General features: G+C 38.7%; 1 pseudogene; it reads right to left on the reverse strand.

Annotated features, from left to right (window-relative positions):
* Positions 1 to 469: 469 nt before the first annotated feature.
* On the reverse strand, positions 470 to 3,125 carry LOC107581639 (ectonucleotide pyrophosphatase/phosphodiesterase family member 7-like; annotated as a pseudogene).
* Between the last annotated feature and the right edge of the window lie 17,646 nt (positions 3,126 to 20,771).

Consider the following 20,771-nt stretch of genomic DNA (forward strand, 5'->3'; position numbering starts at 1 on the left):
CGCATTCACAAGTCACACACATTTTATTTCATAATGCATTTTATGATGCACTCTCCCACCATCACGTATAATCAAATGCTAGCTGTTTGAGGGTATGGTAATGTATTATGATGACTATTGAAAGCAAATGTACATACAGTAAATCTTTTGGACATAATAAGAGGCTCATCTTATGCTCTTCCAATATTAATATAAATAATGATCCACCTCCTTTATATGATATTAGAAGTCTGAAGAACAATAGTGTTGACTTTCTTAAAATTAATAGAAATTCTGCAGTTCAAAATTTTTGTCTTTGACCTTTTAAGGAAAAATGAATTTGTCCCTCTTAGAGCGATGTTTGCTTGGAGTCGGCTTTCATCTCATCCTCATCTCCTATGTCAAGAAATGCATCAGATCTTCACAAAACAGAAAAAAACTGTTCCACAAATAAGTCATAATGTAGCTCTGTGCCGCACTTTGGATTAATTTAGCATCTTTTATATCCATTGTAGGATGTAACAACCACAAACACAAGCTATAAAAATCCAGCAACAGCAGCAAGACCAATGAACACGTTCTGAAGACTTGACTCGGGAAAATCTGTGAGAAAAAAGGGGGGAAAAAGTATTGTGAATTAAATACATTTTTATTGATTGACCTGAATGTTATGTAATTTATGATAAGATGAATTGGCTCGCAGTGCATGTTAATATAATTAATATAGGGTTGAAGAGCGGCACCTACTGTATATCTTATCAAGCTAACTCAGATAGTATGTTTTATATTATAGACTAAATGGGACAAAATGTCAGCATGATGTTTAAATATTTACCTGTCAACAAACCATTTTTATTTTCTTCTATTTAGAAACAGTTGAAAACTTTTATTTTGATCTACCTCCAGAATCGCATTACTCTCCGTTGGATATCAACATGTGTCGAGTGTTATCCAGTGACCCGTCATTGATTTCTAGCTTTATCCCCAGTAAGTGGCACATTAGAGGGTAAACGTTGACTGTCTCAAATGGTCCAACCAACAAATTACTGTGAAAGTCTGGTCCCAGTGCCCTGAAGAAAGGCTTCATGTCCATGACCTCATTGTTATAGCCATGTTCCCATTTATTGGTCTGAAGTGGGTAAAACTGGAAGAACATTTAGAACATATGATCACATATAATGTAATGTTTTGCATGCATTATTGTTTATTGTGTCCATTACAGGCGTTTACCGAATCCTCACCCCATTGATGACATATCGATGGGCAGGATGCGTGGATGTTTAAAGTAATCTAGTCGAGGAGGCATGTCTTCTTTTCTTTAAACGTGAAGGTTTGGATGACCTCCTTTCAAGGCTTGATAAACCTTGTCAAGCATCCCTTCTTTGGGCAACAGCTTCGCAGAAGGTCCATAGTCTAACAAGTGGAACTGCAGTTCTTTGTAAGAGAACCCTGGGATGTCAGATAGAACTATTTATTTTACTTGCCCTCCTTTAAACACGGTGGTCATGCCATGGTCAGCTGTGATGACTCAGATGGGCACTGAGTCTGTTTTTCACAGCAGTTTCCTTATGTAGCCCACAGTTCGGTCAACTTTCTTGACCGCCTCACATCACTCTGGAGAATCGGGCCCGTGCTTGTGGCCAGTTTCATCTGGGTCACCAAAATACAAAGTGACGAAGTCTAAGTCTTGATCTTTAAACCATTCCTTCATGACTTTATGCACATTTTCCCTCCATGCCGTATCATTGGTGTAGTCATAGGCTGAATTGTTTCTTTCTGGTAAGTGGCCGCAGTGCCAGGGAAGTGTAAGGATCCTGTTTTAAGACCCTAAGGAAGGACATGTGAGATTTAGAGTACAACAATATCTGTTTCAAGTGTAATGTTGAATTATTACAATTAAAAATCATAATTGCACTAATGTTTCCAGAAAGATTATGGTGGTCTGCTATCTTAACTCGCTCTTAACCTTTTCAAAGATGTATTCTGAAGCTTCAGTTAAGTAATTTATTTTCTGAGATGTACCTGTCTTTGAGCAGTGATCCATATGGTAGACTGCCATTATCCCAGTATTCATCCACAAACTGTCATGCAGTACTATTTTCTTTGTCGTGTGGTTGTGTTGAACCACATGTTATGAATCACACCATGGTTCTCAATGTACCTTCCTAGAAAAAAATAAAAAAACAGTAAACATTAGATTGTTGATTCTATGAGTTCTGTATGCATTTTGTGTGTATTACTGTGTCTGAACACTTTGAATGACATCCATTCTCATCCATATTGAAGGAGAAGGTGAAACATAAAAAATGGAAAACAGTAATAATAAAAAATGCTGAAATTAATTTCACATTAAAGCATTTTCATTAAAATCTTACTATTAAATAAATACCACTCACTAAAATACCGCTATTAATTATTTTATAATACATACAATATTGTAATTTTTCCAATATTGCTGGAAAAATCTCATCGCTATTGATTATTTTAGAATTTTATATAATATTCCATTTTGTATTAAAATGTAACATTTATATAAAAATATATATTTTTTTTAATTAAAAATATGCTATTTATTTATTTTAAATATATAATACTCGTTTTTTTTTATTTCATAGTAAAGAACCCACATTTCCATAATATAATATATTAAACACACACATTTCCATAAATATATCTGGTAATAATATCGTAAATCAGTCAGTGGTGATTAATTACTAATGTATCATAAATATCTTCACTATTGGATACAACGGGTGTTATGTAACTGTTTAACATGATATGAAGAAGCTGAGGCATGTATTATTCTTTGACATAGGACATTACTTTTTTTGGGTCACTGTAAATGATCTAAAACATTGTCTAAAAAAATCATCTTTGTCTTTTCCTCCTTACCAGATAGCGATGAAGTGTGTAGGACTGGTGATGGTCAGGAAAGGTGGAGTGACATATGCTGCCTTGACTCCTTCCTCAGCCATTTTGTCCAGGTTTGGGGTGTCCACATCTCGGTCGTAGTCCCACCTGAACCCATCAAAGATGGTCAGCAGTAGTTTGTTTTTGCCTGTGTTGCAGCGATCTCTGACTGGAGCAGAGAGAGACTCGGGGAATATTAGCAGCAAAACGCTCAGTGCCAATATCATGACAGGTATTCCACTACTACAGTTTTTACACAGAAACAGTCTGATCATTATACATTTCTCAGCTGTCAGCTCTTGGACTTATTCTTTTGTCCAGGTGCTTTGCCATCGGTTTTTGCAGACTTAAGTTCACATTATCATTGAGGTTTATGGGAAGGATTGCATGTTTGTGTTATCTTGCATTATCTGACTGTCTTATCAGAAGTTATAGGGCACAGGCAAGTACTCAGCTCTTTTCCTCATAGTTTTATAATTCATTTATAGTTCACTGCTTATAATATTATATAAAATGTAGGCTATATGAAGTTTATGTCGTACAAATATAAGTTTCTAGTTGGTCAACTATATTGTAAAATTGGTTTGGAATAAAATGTTGCATCATTTTTGGTGACCTAGTGTTCAGGCTTCACCATTTATTCCCACAACTCCATCCCCAGTACTTGAACAAACAGTCTGTTTAAAACATGGGCTATAAGAAAATCACAGAGGGTATGTGTGTGACACATTATTGAAAATCTTTAGAACCTCAATTTTTGTACTGTTCATAGTGTGCTAAATTGTACCTGGCCTTACTTTTTTTGTTGTTTCCCAAACTTTGTCCTGAGGAGTTTTAAGAACGAGTCCATATTTTCCACTTGTACCATACAGTCAATTTACCTGATGATTGCTTTAACAGACGACAACATTGTTACACCTTGTTCTGCACGAACTTATCCACCAGAGGGAGTTGTGTCTTTGACTGAGAAATACTCAAACTCAGTTCATTGCTGAGATTCAGTGCTGTCATGTTTAAAATTAATCGATGCATTAATGAACATTGAAAAATACATTTTGGCACAATTTGTAACAGAGGTGTAAGGAATAAAGACACATTGAAAATGAATAAATTCAGGTTGCCTTTCCAACCAATGTTTTATATCAAGATGAATGATCAATATGACAGACTGTAACCATTTTGAGATATATGTTATTTGAAACTTTTTGAAACTGTATGTAAACTCTGTTACCCCGGAGAATACTGAACAATGAATTGAGATCTTCAGCTTTAAAGTTAAACAAATTTTATTTCTTTACTTTTCAGCCTCCCCCCTATAAACCCTCTGTTTTCTGTGCCTGTCTGCCACCTCCAGAGCTTTAAAGGAATGCCGGGAATAGATTGCCTCTTATACATGATGGGAACCTTTTGGGTAGTCATTACAGAAATCTCTGGGACAGCTGTGGCAGAAACTCCTGGACCCCTGGGAAGACATCAAAAGCCTTAAAATGGTGCTTAATGATTCATATGTATCCAAATTATTACCTTTACCTAAAATAAATGTTGGTTGAGGATCCTATTACAGCCACTTGATGGCGCCAGACACCTTTTAGTTTCAGTCCTGGTTACCTGCAGGAATCCTGTCTGTAGTTCTGTGTGCTGAAATCATGAAGGAACCGAACAGGACAGAATTAAAATCTTACAGGTTTTGTCATTACATTCACAATTTTGCAGTAATGGTAATGAACGTTAAATGGCAGACGTGGTGTTGTCTGAATAAGCGGTAGGTTTCCAGCCCACGCAAATAAAAAGCTTGGTTTAGATTGTCAGGTTAGGTTAGCCTGCTCACACTAGGCACGGTTGCCTTGAACCGAGCCCGAGTGGGATTATCTCCCCTCCCCCCTCCCCACTCCCCCGCTGGCCTGCACTCACACTTGCACTAAATTTACTGGGCCAGAGCAGCTTACATCATGTGCGAGATAACGGAGAAAACCACTTTAGCTAATATTCTGTCGAATAATTAATAATTAATTTATAATTTATGTTGTGCATTGATTTTCACTTGTATGTATCAGAAAATTATTACGGAGGCAGCTGACGTTAATTAAATAATTTGCAGCTTTACTGGCAAACTACATTTCCTGTTAGAACCAGAGCCATTATAAACCTAAATATACTTGACTGAATTAAATTAATTGAAAAGAGTAGTGTAGTAGTAGTAATAGTATATGTTTGCGGTCGTAATGATGACAGTAGCACACACAAAACAGTATTTGATACGTGCTCTGGCGCGGTTAGCGCTCACACTGCATGTGTACTGCGCCGGAGCCCAACTGAACAGTGTCCTGGCCCACCTCTTCCAACCGGGCCAGGGACGGCTAAATGCACAATAGTCAAACGAACCGGGCTTTGGGGTCAAACGTGCTCGGGCACGGTTCAAAACGCCTAGTGTGAGTACACCCTTAATCAACCAATCCAGTTTCATTTGTAAATGTGGGTGTGGTCGTTCAAACTATGTAATCCTATGTAAACATTCGAACATCGCTTTGGTAAGTGCTTGCTTACTGTGATTTTTTTTTTTAATTCGTCTTACTTAGTATGGGTTTGTTTCATCCACCTTATTTTTCAACGCGGAATTCGCCGTTTTCTGTGAATGTGCGAGTCCTGTTCATTAGCCGCTGTAGTGCATTGCAGTAAACGATAAAACAGTTTGCACTACAAACCAGTGTGTTCATAACTAAGATAATACATTAAAATAATATGGCAAGGCACACCAGTTTGTAATATCAAGCAGCAAAACTGACCCATTAAATTTACCAATGGCCGCGCCCGCTCTTACAGGAAGAATAAGGAGGATGGTAGTTAGCTTGAGCATTATCTTGTCATGTTTTTTTTGTTTTTTGTTTGGTGGCACTGGTTTAATTCAGTGAGCATTTTTGGCGTCTCTTGTACTGTAAATTGTCATAAGACACTGTATTTATTGTATTGATATATTAACAACAGTGTTTCTTAACGGCTTGTGGTTACATGGAAAGCCCAACTGGCTTTAAAATACAAGGGACATCCCTGTCTGTACTGATTTTCAGGTTTCCCAATGAAAGAAATGTTTTTTTTTGGTATAGGCAGTTAAAAATAGTGTCACCTGTCTTGTGCCTGCACAAGCATGAATTCTGTTTATATCATTTTACTTATACACGTTATACAATATTAGTGTAAACTACACTCTCTTTACATTTGTAAAGACCCCATGAAATCATTATTTATGAACTGTATATTTTATTGTAATGAAAATTATGCCATAATAATAATAATAATAACATTAAACATAATGTTACAATAATCGGGGGGATATGAATCAGGGCAAACAAATAAATAAATCTTTTTTATTTATTTTGCTTTTATTTTAGCAGGAAATCCCATTAAGATCAAACATCTCTTTTACAGTGTGTGTGTGTGAGATGAATTCAATAAACTTTATAGAGATATGTTAAAAAAAAACTCAGAAATGTAGTCTAGAAGACCTACAAGATGTTTTGAACATTTGAACATCATTGTATGACACGCACAACCTCTTAGTTTCAATTCGCTTGTGTTATTGGTAATTTCATGGTCTTGACCCAGGCTTTCAATAACTGAAACGCATGTGCTTGTTTTATAGTACGACCTCCGTGTGTGACACACGTTCATGACCTCAAAACTCATCTCATTTCATAATGCAGTTTATGATGCACTTTCTCAGCCATCCTCCCCCCACCCCCACCTGCTTGCTAGGTTAAAGACAAGTCAAATGCTAGCTGTTTGAGGGCATGGTAATATATTATCATGACTATTGGAAACAACTGGTGGTAAATGGAAAGGACCATTTAGACCTACAGCAGTGATTACAACCTGACTTTTGACAGCTTTTGAATGTGATGGCCAGTAATACAAGCATTTGTTTCATATAACAGTTATGGTGATATTCAATCATGTCAGCCATTCTCTATTGATCTCTGTGTGCATTTGTTTAGATTATTGGTATGGCAACCACAAATATTGATCCATTTGTTTTATTTTTAACATAAATTAATTGAAGTGTACCGGTCTGGATTAACCATATGTGCCCAAACATTTTTTGTTTGTTTGTTTGTGACTCAAAAATGGACTGGCAAAATTGAGTCTACAATTAACAAGTTACTCAAAATTAACTTGTTACCTGTTGTTTAGCCATATCACAAGAGTGTTGGTGTTTAGAGAAGCAGCACTCTTGCTTTCTTCAGTACGTAGTTTGAAATCACTGCCGTCTTTGACCTTTTATGAAATAAGAAAGGTAGAATCGCATATCAATGCTAATGATGTCTGTTCTTATATCACTGGGAGAGTATTTTATCTTGGAGGCTGGTCAGTAGTGTTTTATGATGCGACCTTATTGAAGTCAATCAAATCATCTGACAGCTAGTTGCTTAGATGGGGTTTGCTTTTGGCCTTGGGACAGGTTCAAGGTGAACACCTAATCTCTTGGAAGATAACCTATTACTGTCATCAGGGCTGATTTTTCTCATTTACATTCACCTGCATACATGAACAGAAAAGGAAAGCCGTGTGTATTAGAGACAGAGTGAGTGCTGGTTCTTCATTCTGCGCCTGTGAAGCTTTTAAAGTTCACCCTATCTATTTTCCACATGCATGTAATAGATCATATTGTGAATGATTTATTTTGCACATGTTTAATTTTTTGACCTCATAATTTTTTATCAAAATGTCATAACTAGATCCTCCAGTGAAAATGAAAGACTTCTATCGGATGATGTATGCAGGACTTTTCCAATCGTGCACAAAGCATTATTTGGTTTTTAACACGTACACTAAGCCCACGGAACCGTTGGCTGATCGTCTGACGCATAAGGCACAGTAAATTGGAAACACTTCAGGAGTTTGAAAGTCATCATCGGATTGGTTGAATTATACAGGATTTCCGGGAGACGTGCGTGTCACGTTCTTTAAAGGGGTCATATGATGCGATTTAAATTTTTCCTTTCTCTTTGAAGTGTTACAAGCTCTTGGTGCATAAAGAAGATCTGTAAAGTTGCAAAGACTAAAGTCTCAAATCCAAATAGATATTCTTTATAAAAGTTAAGAGTCAACCACGCCTACCTAAAATGGCTCGTTCAAACACGCCCGCACAAGTCTACGTCACGATGTGGGAAGATTTGCATAACCCCACCCAAATGTTCACGCAAAGAAAGAAGGCGTAACTTTTATTCTCGCCGTAGTAGTGTTGCTGCCGCCATCACATTTGGTTGCCGCAAGCCCGCCAGCCGCTCCTTCGTCGAATCCACCGGCTGCCGCTCACTCTAGCCCTGCCGCTGCTCACTCTAGTCCAGCCTCCACTCACTCTAGGCCGCCGGCCTGAAAGCGAAACTACTTTGTTTGGCCTTCCAAAAGAGGACACGACTAGAAATCAGTGGTTAAGTTGTATTTACAACACTGTTCCAGAACAGTTCAACCCAAATATTCAGATGAGTGCAGCACATTTTATGGAGGACTGTTTCCTGATCCTGGTAGAGTAGACTACAATGCCGGCTGTTCTGACTCACAGACTGTAAGTAAGTTTTTTATATTAAAGAATTTGCCACTGACGATTCAAACGCGAGTTTTGAGCAGTGTAGAGTAGCGCTTGATGTTTGTCATTTCTCCGATCACAAATGCAGACATAGTTTTATGTTTAGTGGCACGATGCAACGCGTAAAAAGACAGTATATGTCATTATAATCCGTCCCCACTGGATGCAACAAATGCCACATTTATAATGGGTTTTAATGTTTTTTTTCTCGTCGCTCCGGCCGGACAGGGCATCACTGTATGGTAAGGGGCGTAATATTTCTGTCACGTGCTTGAGGTATTCGGCCAATCACATTGCACTGGATAGCTGGCCAATCAGAGCACACCTCGCTTTTCAGACTGATGAGCTTTGTAAAAATCGACGCGTTTCAGAAAGGCGGGGCATAGAGGAGAAACAATAATGTACAGTATGTGGAAAATAATGTGTTTTTTTAACCTTAAACCGCATAAACACATTTCATTACACCAAATACACAAAATAATGTTATTTTTAGCAACATCATATGACCCCTTTAATGTTCCGCTTGGAAACAAATATGCCGTGATGCCAAACCCCCTCATGTTTGAAGAAAGCGGCGTATTTACAACTGTGATAATGAGCGCTTATCAGGATCAACTAAATGCTGGATTTTTTAAAAGTATGTGAAATATTTAAAGTTCGTGCTATAGAATCTTTAAAATATGTCCACGAGTTTTACACATGGTCTGTTATTGTAGGGACATTTCCACACCCCTAAACATGATGCTTTACCTGTTAGTCATATGGCCTCTTGGGCGGTCCTTGCCATTCAAAGCTGCCAAGGTTCCCAGCCCTTCTGCCATCAGTCTGAAGGTCTGGCTACGCGAGACTATACACGCACACTACACATACAGTCGAAGCCATAGCCTTTCAAAGCAGGTGGTCAAAGGATACGCACAAGAAAGTTTCATCTTAGTCCAGTGTCTGCATTATTTCTCTCCAGAAGTTATGACCAATAAAAATGCTGTTTTTATTAGGTGTTTGGACTCTCATTCTGATGGCACCCATTCACTGCAGAGGATCCATTGGTGAGATGTAATGCTAAATTTATCCAAATCTGTTCTGATGAGGAAGATCTACATCTTGGATGACCTGAGGGTGAGTCAGTTTTCAGCACATTTTCATTGTTGGAAATACTATTCCTTTAATGCACATTGGACATGATTCTCTATTAATTTTCACATTTTAATAAACAATGTTGGGTTTATTTTAATTATTTATATGAGTGCAAAAGGTTAGTTGGCGTACGCATTACATTTCAGTTTTTCCTTTATAAATCCTAATTTGTTCCTCACTTTTGACATAGGATGAAAACATTTCGATAATCTGTAACACTCAGCTGCACATCACCATATGGAAGAAAAGATCTGGGTAACACTTTATTTCGATAGTCCACTTTAGACATTCTATTAACAGTAAGTAACTTTGCAACTACATGTCAAGTAGCAGTTAGTAGAGTATTAGTAGACTATCTGCTTAATATCTTCTAACACTTTCTTTATCAACTTATTCTACTAACCCTAAACCTACCCTAACCATCTACTCTGAGAGTTAGTAGACATGTAGTTGCAAATTAATGAGAATTAGTTGACATGTACAGTGGGGCAAAAAAGTATTTAGTCAGCCACCAATTGTGCAAGTTCTCCCACTTAAAAAGATGAGAGAGGCCTGTAATTTTCATCATAGGTATACCTCAACTATGAGAGACAAAATGAGAAAAAAAAAATCCAGAAAATCACATTGTAGGATTTTTAAAGAATTAATTGGTAAATTCCTCGGGAAAATAAGTATTTGGTCACCTACAAACAAGCAAGATTTCTGGCTCTCACAGACCTGTAACAACTTCTTTAAGAGGCTCCTCTGTCCTCCACTCGTTACCTGTATTAATGGCATCTGTTTGAACTCGTTATCAGTATAAAAGACACCTGTCCACAACCTCAAACAGTCACACTCCAAACTCCACCATGGCCAAGACCAAAGAGCTGTCAAAGGACACCAGAAACAAAATTGTAGACCTGCACCAGGCTGGGAAGACTAAATCTGCAATAGGTAAGCAGCTTGGCGTGAAGAAATCAACTGTGGGAGCAATTATTAAAAAATGGAAGACATACAAGACCACTGATAATCCCCCTCGATCAGGGGCTCCACGCAAGATCTCACCCCGTGGGGTCAAAATAATCACAAGAACTGTGAGCAAAAATCCCAGAACCACACGGAGGGACCTAGTGAATGACCTGCAGAGAGCTGGGACCAAAGTAACAAAGGCTACCATCAGTAACACACTGCACCGCCAGGGACTCAAATCCTGCAGTGACAGACGTGCAAAACATTACTGCTCTAGAGGAGATCTGCATGGAGGAATGGGCCAAAATACCAGCAACAGTGTGTGAAAACCTTGTGAAGACTTACAGAAAACGTTTGACCTCTGTCATTGCCAACAAAGGGTATATAACAAAGTATTGAGATGAAATTTTGTTATTGACCAAATACTTATTTTCCACCATAATTTGCAAATAAATTCTTTAAAAATCCTACAATGTGATTTTCTGGATTTTTTTTCTTCTCATTTTGTCTCTCATAGTTGAGGTATACCTATGATGAAAATTACAGGCCTCTCTCATTTTTTTTAAGTGGGAGAACTTGCACAATTGGTGGCTGACTAAATACTTTTTTCCCCCACTGTAGTTACAAAGTTACTTATAGTAAGTAGAATGTCTAAAGTGGACTATCGAAATAAAGTGTAACCAAGATCTGTTGCTACTTTCGTTTCATCTATATTTTAAGTAACATAATACACTGACTGTACACTGGATTGCTCATTTGCAGCTCAGTTAGAGAAAATTTTGAAAGTCAGTTCCAAAACATACCACTCTAGTAAATTCACGCATTTGAATTGTATGATTGGGCTGTTTTGGCCCACTCAGAGCGTCAAAATGTCACAGCAAACTTCAATTTGTACGTGCTCATCAAGCATATGGTTTATATTCACAGTATTTATTTGGTCTGAACAGGCGGCGTGTCTGGTAGTTGGCCAAGGGGGTGGAGGTCTCCATGTGGCACTGTGCAAGCAGGATTAGGACTAAGCCTGGGTAAAGCTCTGGTTAGGTTTAGTCTTAAGCCTGCACCGGGCACTTCAAATAACACATCCTAAGCCCTCAAATACTAGACTGCGGCCTGTGTCAAGCATCCTCATCTATCATATTACAAGTTTGAAAGGCACCTTGTAACACTTGTTCTGAGCCTTTTAATAGTTCTCCTTTTTTATGGGTTTACCTTGGTGAAGACTCAGTCCAAACTAATGAAGAAGGCGAACCTGAATTGAAAGGGTAAAGGAGTGGGGGTCAACGCTTGTTAAATACCACCGATTGAAGACACTGTTTTACAGTACGTCGTTAACGTTGCACTCGCTGATAGCCACTTGATAGCATTCACTATATAACGCGGGGGTAAATGAATGAGTAGAGAAAGTGTGAATTGATATTGTTTGTGCGAAACCTATGAAAACAAGTTGTTAAGTGGTTGTATTTGTCAACCGGGGTTTGTAATCAAGCGAGAGGAGAGGCTTCCTGCGGAGATGTGTCATCTTGTCTTATAGTGACTCATCAGCGACAAAATGGTGCTGGCAAAGACAAGTAATAATAAAATATAATAGATAATGTTCTACGCTTTATCGTAGCAGGTTTGTTTTCCTGTCGTTTTTGGTCATTTGCGCTCGTATCACTGAGGGCGTATGGCTGCCGAGGCAGCTGTGAGACATTATCGCAGCCCTGCGTCATGCTCATTTGTGACAAATGCCTTCTGAGCCACACCACTTTGCATTCAACTCTTATTGCTTAATTAGTTTTAACAGCAAATGTTGTTACACAGCAGCAGCCACATACGGATCTAATACCAAGATCTCTCTCATTAATTAAGTGTGTTAATTGTGAGTATAACAGATGAGTGCAGTATGGCTGGCTTCCTCTCCTGCCTCCCGTTCACGCTGTTTATCACGGGGACATAAGCTGTCATCGGCCTTTCAAACTCCACCAAAGCTGCAGCTGGCTAATTACCTGCCACTCAGGTTGAACTCTTTCTCAAGAAACTGTGTTTAAAAATGGAAAAATGCACGTTAACCTGGCTTTGTTTGGAGTTTAGTTCAACTTTACACTCTTAAAAATAAAGGTGCTTCAAAAGGTTCTTCAAGCGATGCCATAGAAGAACCATTTTTAGTTCCACAAAGAACCATTCAGTCAAAGGTTCTTTAAATAACCATCTCTTTCTTACCTTTTTTATAATCGGAAGAACCTTATTTCGCCACAAAGAACCTTTTGTGAAACAGAAAGGTTCTTCAGATGTTAAAGGTTCTTTATGGAACCATTTAGACAAAAAGGTTCTTCTATGGCATCGTGAAGCACCTTTATTTTGTGTAGGCCAGGGGATGACGTCATTTTTTTCCGGACCCAGAGGTTTGGCTCTCATTTTAACTGGATTTTTTTGTGGTCAACGGGCCGCATGTTGATAGATCCAATTGTACTGGTGCACATTTAGATAAGGCTCAGTTTTGATTGTTTCTGAGCTTTCTGACATGCTGTGATCAATACGTCCAGAACCATATATATAAATTGTATTAATACTGTAGATGTTTTTAAAAAAGGTTGCACCTGGGATCAAATGTTAAATTTAAAGATTTAATATAGTTTCTTTAATGCTGTGTGAATTATTTTATTTGATTTATTTATTGTTATTATTTTTAATTATTTTCTATTTTTGCCATAAATAAAGCCTTGAATATTATGTCAATCAATCAGGCAATTAATAAATAAACGTAATAAATAACTTAAATAAAATAAACTTAATATAAATAAATGAAATACTTAAAAAACCTAATAAATAGTCTTAAATATAATTAATTAAATAAATAAATAGATAGATAGATAGACTTGAATAAATGCAAACATAAATATTTAAGATGAACATAGAATTGCCCAACATTCAGAAATGTAATTAATATTTTTTTAATGGTTTCACCAGGTTTTTCTGTTCAGTTCTTTTTTTTTTTGAGCACACTCTCATCTGTCAAGCCAAAAAGTCCGTTGTCATTTCCTAGAAGGTTCTGTGATCAACTGCTTTGTTTAATCTGTTCTTACAGAGAGTGTGTTTTTTTTCCGGAAGGGAACATGGTATACTTGGTGTGTGAGTAAATTGTGTGCCTGTGTAATCTATTGCTTTGTGTGTGTGTGTGTGTGTGTGTGTGTTTATACCTGGACTGGCGCAGTGAGGCATGGGGGCAGGGTCTGAGATTGCCGTGCCACCTTAGCACCCTCCACTGACTGCTGGCAGGCCACTAGAACAGCGGCCCCTTGTGTGCTGACAGTGATATATGGGTAATTTAAAAAGTCATTCTTTTCAAAGCAGCCAGCTGCTGAGAGGGCATCCAACCACAGCCCATTCCTACGCAGTTTGTAAAAAAACAAGAAAAAGAAAAAACTCATTTAAATGTACTTTACAGATCAAGGCAAATCAGATCTACATTAATGTGGCTGCATCTTCTTTGTGTTTCTGCCGTGGGCTTATGCATGAAACACACAAATAACCTAAATATACTGATTATCTCTCACATTAACAAGATCGAGTAGAGAAGTTTGAGTTATGTGGTCATTTAAATGCCGAACAAAATGGGGAAAAGTTGGACTGTGGGACATTAAAACTCAAAGCAAGTAATAACGCTACGACGGATCAATGTTATGAACTCTGTGCTAGCACAATTCGCAATAAATTAGAGCCCAGAATTGATTTCAGTTACACATGCTGCATTTCTGTATTTTTTTCTACAATATTAATGTACCTCACAGCATTATTGGCTGAGTGCTGGTAATGAGAATTCCCACACTGTAATGCTGAAACTTCATGAGGTTCGTTAACTCTGAGGTTGGTCTCTTCGGGTCACAGGGCCATGTTCTTGTCAGGAAAACACACTTCTGTTTACAGGTCTCTGGAATAGGGCAGGTTCTTGTCATAAGTGGTTAAAGAAAAGAGACTTCAGGCAATTAGAAAAATGGCTTATTTGCTGTAAATTGTGCTTAGCTGTTGGGAAGTGAGAGAAGAGTGAAAATTACTATGGTTAGACTCTGTATTGGTTATTAACTAAGATGGAAGACAAAGAGAGAACAGGAACATATGATTTAGGTAGAGTATAGCCATGGTGTTAAACTTCTCTTTGAGAGTAAATTTCAGCTTCCATTTTGAAAGGCGACAGTGGTGGTTTTTATCTTAAACATAATGTTCACATTTACTGAGGATGATTATTCAGACAGGTAGTAAAAACAGAATATCTGATGCAAATACGTGAAGTAATTTGAAGTCTGAACCAGAGGTTGCATTATAACGCTCTGAGAAATGTGTCCTCCTACTTTTTAGGAAATCATTATTTTATTTTGAGAGTTTTGTTTTGATTGGCAACAGTGGAAGAAAAAATAAATTCCATAACATCAGACTTGAACTGAATGCATACATAAGTAGTAATCCTGCTATGGCTAGTGTTCACTTACCTGCCTGTCAGCAAATCAGTTTTCTGAATGTCATTGTCACCTAATGAATATTTATGAACCAATATAAAATTTATAATGTGCTCTCTGCACTGTTTAGATTGTTCCTGTGCTTCTGCTTGTGAATGGCTAAAAATATGTGAAAATTGATTTTTGGAAAGGTGTACAACAGGACAATAATTTCAGATGTACGCCCCCTCTTATCTACTCCTAAATGGTACATTAGTACTTCTGGATACAGTGGCTTGCGAAAGTATTAATTCCATTCATTGTTTCACGTTTTGTTATGTTGCAGCCTTATGTTAAACTGCTTTAAATTACTTTTTTTCCCACATCAATTTACAATCCATACACCATAATGACAAAGCAAAAAACAAATTTGTGACAACTTAGCAAATTTCTTAAAAATAAAACACTGAAATAAGTACATTGCATAAGTATTCAACAAGTAACTCAGTACTTAATTGAAGCACCTTTACAGCCTTAAGCCTTTTTGGGTATGATGCGACAAGCTTTGCACATCTGCATTTGACAATTATCTGCCATTCTTCGCCTCACCTCTTCACCTCTCAAGCTCTGTCAGCTTGAATGGGGGCAGGCAGACATTTTCAGGTTTCTCCAGAAATATTTGATTGCGTTCAAGCCAAGGCTCTGGCTGGGCCACTCAAGGACATTCACAGAGTTGTCCATAAGCCACTCTTGCTGTGTGCTTAGGGTCATTGTCCTGTTGGAAGGTGAACCTTCTGCCCAGTCTGAGGTTCTGAATGCTCTGGACTGAGTTTTCATTAAGGCTATCTCTATATTTTGGTGCATTGAGCTTTTCTTCTACTCTGACGAGTTCCTCAGTCCCTGCCACTGAAAAACAGCCACTCAGCATGAGGCTGCTACCAGCACACCTTACTTTTGGAATGGTACTCTGCAGGTGATGAGCAGAGCTTGGTTTCCTTCAAACATGTTGCTTGGAATTGAGTTTCATCAGACCAGAGAATCTTGTTTCTCAGAGTCTGAAGGTCCATTAGGTGTTTTTTTTTTGCAAATTCCAAGTGAGCTTTCATGTGTCTTCACTGAGGAGAGGATTGAGTTTGGCCACACCACCATAAAGACCGGATTGGTGGAGTGTTGCAGTGATGTTTGTCCTTCTGTAAGTTTCTCCTATCTCCACATATGATCATGGAGCTCAACTAGAGTGACCATCAGCTTCTTGGTCACCAGTATAACTAAGCCCCTTCTCCATCAGTTGCTCAGTTTGGCCAGCTCTAGGAAGCGTCCTAGTTGTTCCAAGCATCTTCCATAATGGAGGCTACATGCATCTGTGAACATTCAATGCAGCAGAATTTTTTCTGAACTCTTCCCCAGATGTGTGGCTTGACGGAAACCTGTTTCTGAGCTCTACAGGCAGTTATTTTGACCTCAGGGCTTGGTTTTTGCTCTGATATGCATTATCAGCTGTTAGACGTTTTATTAAGACATGTGTGCCTTTCCAAATCATACCCATTCAATTGAATTGGCCAGAGTTTAACTTCACTCGAAGTGTAGTAATATCTACTAGCAAAATGAATGCTACCGAGCTAAATTTCAACAGTCCCAGATTTTTTAATTTTTATAAATTTGCAAATATGTTAAAAACCTGTTTTTTGGTTCACCATTATGGTGTATGGAGTGTAGATTGATGTGGAAAAAAGGTAATTTAAAGCAGTTTAACGTAAGGCTGCAACATAACAAAACGTGAAAAAAATGAAGGGGGTATGAATACTTTCGCAAGGCACTGTACTATGTAGGCCTACTCTGTACTATATTGGTTACAGCTGCATATTATATAACCCCATCAATTAAATTTATTTAATTTATATGTATTGTGTTGTCCCTATACTGTAATATGTCTTCAATAGCAGGTTAGGTAAACTGCATGTGTGTCGCAAACATGCAGTTTACAGCAAAAGAGCTACTTACTTTTTATCTGGACTTTAAAGGTCCAGTCTTATGATGATGGACATTTTCTTTAAATCTTTGCATATTTACTTTGTCTAAATTTGGTTTTCGACAACTGGCCCAGAAGTCGACTGGCCAACCGTGGATACTCCCCATGGCCAGTCCATCCCTGCCTCTGACGCATATGTTGTCTGATGTGCTGATGGCGAGATGCCATGAATGGACATCAGCAGAGTACTTACTTTTCACACTGACAGCTACTCTCTCATGTCTCATGTACATCATGCTGATGCTTAAAGGGATAGTTCATCCAAAAATTAAAATTACCCCATGATTTACTCTCCCTCAAGGCATCCTAGGTGTATACAACTTTCTTCTTTCAGACGAATCTAATCGGAGTTATATTAAAAAATGTCCTGGTTCTTTCAAGCTTTATAATGGCAGTAAATGGATGTTATTTTTCAATAGTCCATTGAAAATTCAATAGTTCAATAGTCCATTTCAATAGTAATTTTTGGGTGAACTATCCCTTTAAGTCATTACTATGGCAAATGATGTAGCTATAACGGGTTGTGCCGTTTTAGTGTGGTTAGAGTTTTTTTCGTCTCTTCCAGACGCTTTGGAATCTGGAATCCATTCCAAAGATTGGATTTAAGTTGTTTACAAAGTCTGTCAAAAGTAGTGGTCATCAGTTGGTTTTGATTCAGGTCACAGACTGCACATGTGACATTAAGAAGTGGACCAACACAGTACCAGAATAGTTTATTGTACATAAGTGCCAAAATATCCTTATATTCACGTCTTGAAATGTCATAACATTACCATGAACTGCATACCGCCAACAATATGCACAGAACTATCAGTCTTAATTCACTTAAGTTGTGACGCATCGACCTTCCGTTACTGTTTCTGAAAAGTGTCTTTTCTGTTTCAAGTGAGAATAACATCTCAACAGCAGTTCATGAGCACTATTCATTTATAACACATCTCTGAAGTCTTAAAGTCTTTAAAATAAAAAAATGCAGATAAGATCAGGGTAACACTTTAGTATGGGACCAATTCTCACTATTAACTAGTTGCTTATTAGCATGACTATTATTAACATATTGTCTGTTTATTAGTACTTATAAAGCACATATTCTGCATGACCATAATCTGCATCTTTAATCCTACCCAATACCTAAACTTAACAACTACCTTACTAATTATTAATGAGCAGCAAATTAGGAGTTTATTGAAGCAAAAGTTATATTTAATGGTTTCTTAATAGCGAGAATTGGACCTTAAGATAACGTGTGACCAAAATCAGTATTTTTTGGTAGTAGTATCATGAGTGCAAATTTGTTGTTTGCTTGTGGGATCTGAAGGTGTGTTACGCCAACTTAACTGGATAGGAAAATTGAAATTTTTTTAGATTTACCACCTTAACCATATTATTGAGTGACAGAAGCATTTGCACCAAAATATGATAAAGTCTGAGTCTGCTTTTGATGCCCTCAGCAAAAGCATATGCCATAAGTTTTTTCCTCCATGTTAATAAGCATATTTATTTTGCTATCTTAACTTCTCCACATCATTGTACTGTCTCCATCTGTCCATTCTACATTCAGCTATTGCACATTGTACTTGCAGATCTTGTACATGAGTAAATTACTGTTTGACTCTTGAAAAGGCTACATAGGTTTTGGCTAATTAGGCATTGTCTCTGCGTGTGAGAGTGTCAGATAACTGTCATCGGTTACATATAGCCTGGTCTCAGTCTCCTTTTTTACACAGAGCTAATTAAAGCCTAATTTAAAGGTTTGCTTGCTTTATGTCAGTCCTCTGTTGGCCATAATATGTTTTTCTGACAGAAGAAAAATATAGCCATCAGTGTTATGTTCCAGGCTTAATTAAGCAGGTGGTATAGCTGCGCAGCTTCTGTGCCAGTTCGATTTGACCTCGAGTTCTTCGCAATAGATTAGCCTTTGGTAACTGTAGAGTTTTTGAATTGCGCCATATTGCTGCAATGTGCAAATGCTGTTTATGAAGAGATGGCACGTCCAAACAGGTCACGTTAAATTCTCCGGATTTAGGATAACAACAGCAAACGTGATGCGTCCGATCAAAGCTATATGGCACCAGGGCCATCGGGATTCCCTGTTGTTTGTGAGGCGATAGAGGAGCGGAACTGGGCTCTAATCAGCGGTTGAGTGACAGCACTCCCAAAAGCAATTCCTGCACTGTAATCCCCCTTTGTGGACAGCGTTGGAGATAAGCTGGCCGGGTTAATGCACCGTGCTCTTCTCTGCAGACCCATGCTGACAGGGCCCTGACAGGTAGACACAGACACAGGTGCTTGTTTATGCTAATAGTGTGTCGGACTGGCCAGATAGAGATGTCGTGGGTATCTGGGAGGCGCACACACACAAATACCCTCCAGCTGCTTTTTTTACTTCTCGAGTGGCTGGATAGAAATCATTCAATGGGAATGTTGCATTAAGGAAGGAGGGAGGAGCCAAATGTGTGATTATGAATGTGTTTAGAGAGGGCAATGGATAGGGGTGATCCTCGGTTCCTGTGGTTGTCCCTTAGGTCGACAGCTCGACGGGGAGCCGGCTATAGAGGGTCATTACTCATCTCTGCACACACAGGGAGGAGCCGGAGAGGGTGGAAGCCATGAATCAAGGGCGAGCAGCCATCACACAGAGATTGATGAAAAGCCAACGCATGGTTAAGCCTGATTTCATTTACAAGCACAATTTTACCAGAGGTGGGAGGGGCGTATGTGCGTATGTGCTTATGTGTGTGCGGAAGGGGACTAACAACACACCCCTGGGCTGAGATTTCATAAAACAAATACTTGTAATGAATAATGGTGTGGTGACTTTGATTGAATGTGAGCGAGTTGGGGGTTGATCAACAATGCAAAAAAGGTAGTGAGGAAAAGGCCTTCTCGTCGTACCTGCAGTCGAGGTCACGTCCTCTTCGATGCATGTTTATGGCTTAGGGTGGAACATGACGTGAATCGATTATCATACACACTCTAATTATTCTAATGTTTTAATGCATTGGAAAAGGACCAGGCGGCAGGCGCAATGCAAATGCAATCCCGATAAGGTCAGTAAAAAATTGCTCTCAGTCATTATCGTGTCAGTGTGTCTAGGGCAGATCTGATCATTATTGGAATTCCATGTGGCTGTTGCTCCAGATGAAATGACAATTTTTTTTTTCACTTTTAAATTTATAAGGTCAAGTTTCCAGGTTGTATGGAAACAGAGTAGAGAAAGGTGGCATTTTGCTGGCTCGTGCTAGCAGTTTATGACTTTGTACTGACACCTATTGGTCATGGATGCATAATGTTGGTTTGGTTTAGGGTGAAAGTTTAGGAATAACTGACCCTAAAAGGAAAATTCAGTTCCCATTCAGTCAGTCACGTTCTACGTTACGTCAGTGACTGACCAATTGGGATCTCGCCCGAGAGCCCAATCACCTTCGAGTGTTAACTAAACAAGCCAATGACAGTTGGCGTGCGTGTTTCGCCACGTGCACCCCGCCCCGCAGCGCGGGTATAAAAGGAGAGCGCGTGCAAACGCACATCAGCTTTTCGCTTCGGAGCCGAGCCTTCTTCAGGACGAATCTCCGCGAGTGTTCGAGAGAAATAGCTGGCGTTGGTGTGACGGCGTATCAGCGGGGGTTGCCATTCAGGCTGCTGAAATCTCGGCGGGCTGCAGCTTTCATTCTGTGGTCTTGCCGCGACCTCCCCTGGGCGCTTCAGCGCTCTCTCTAAAAGAGTGTTTCCAAAAATTCTAAAAGAGCTATTTCTAAAAGAGCTTCACGAGCGACGG

The sequence above is a fragment of the Sinocyclocheilus grahami genome, unplaced genomic scaffold (genome assembly GCF_001515645.1).
Source record: "Sinocyclocheilus grahami isolate Dianchi unplaced genomic scaffold, SAMN03320097.WGS_v1.1 scaffold36.1, whole genome shotgun sequence".
Classification (NCBI taxonomy): Eukaryota; Metazoa; Chordata; class Actinopteri; order Cypriniformes; family Cyprinidae; genus Sinocyclocheilus; species Sinocyclocheilus grahami.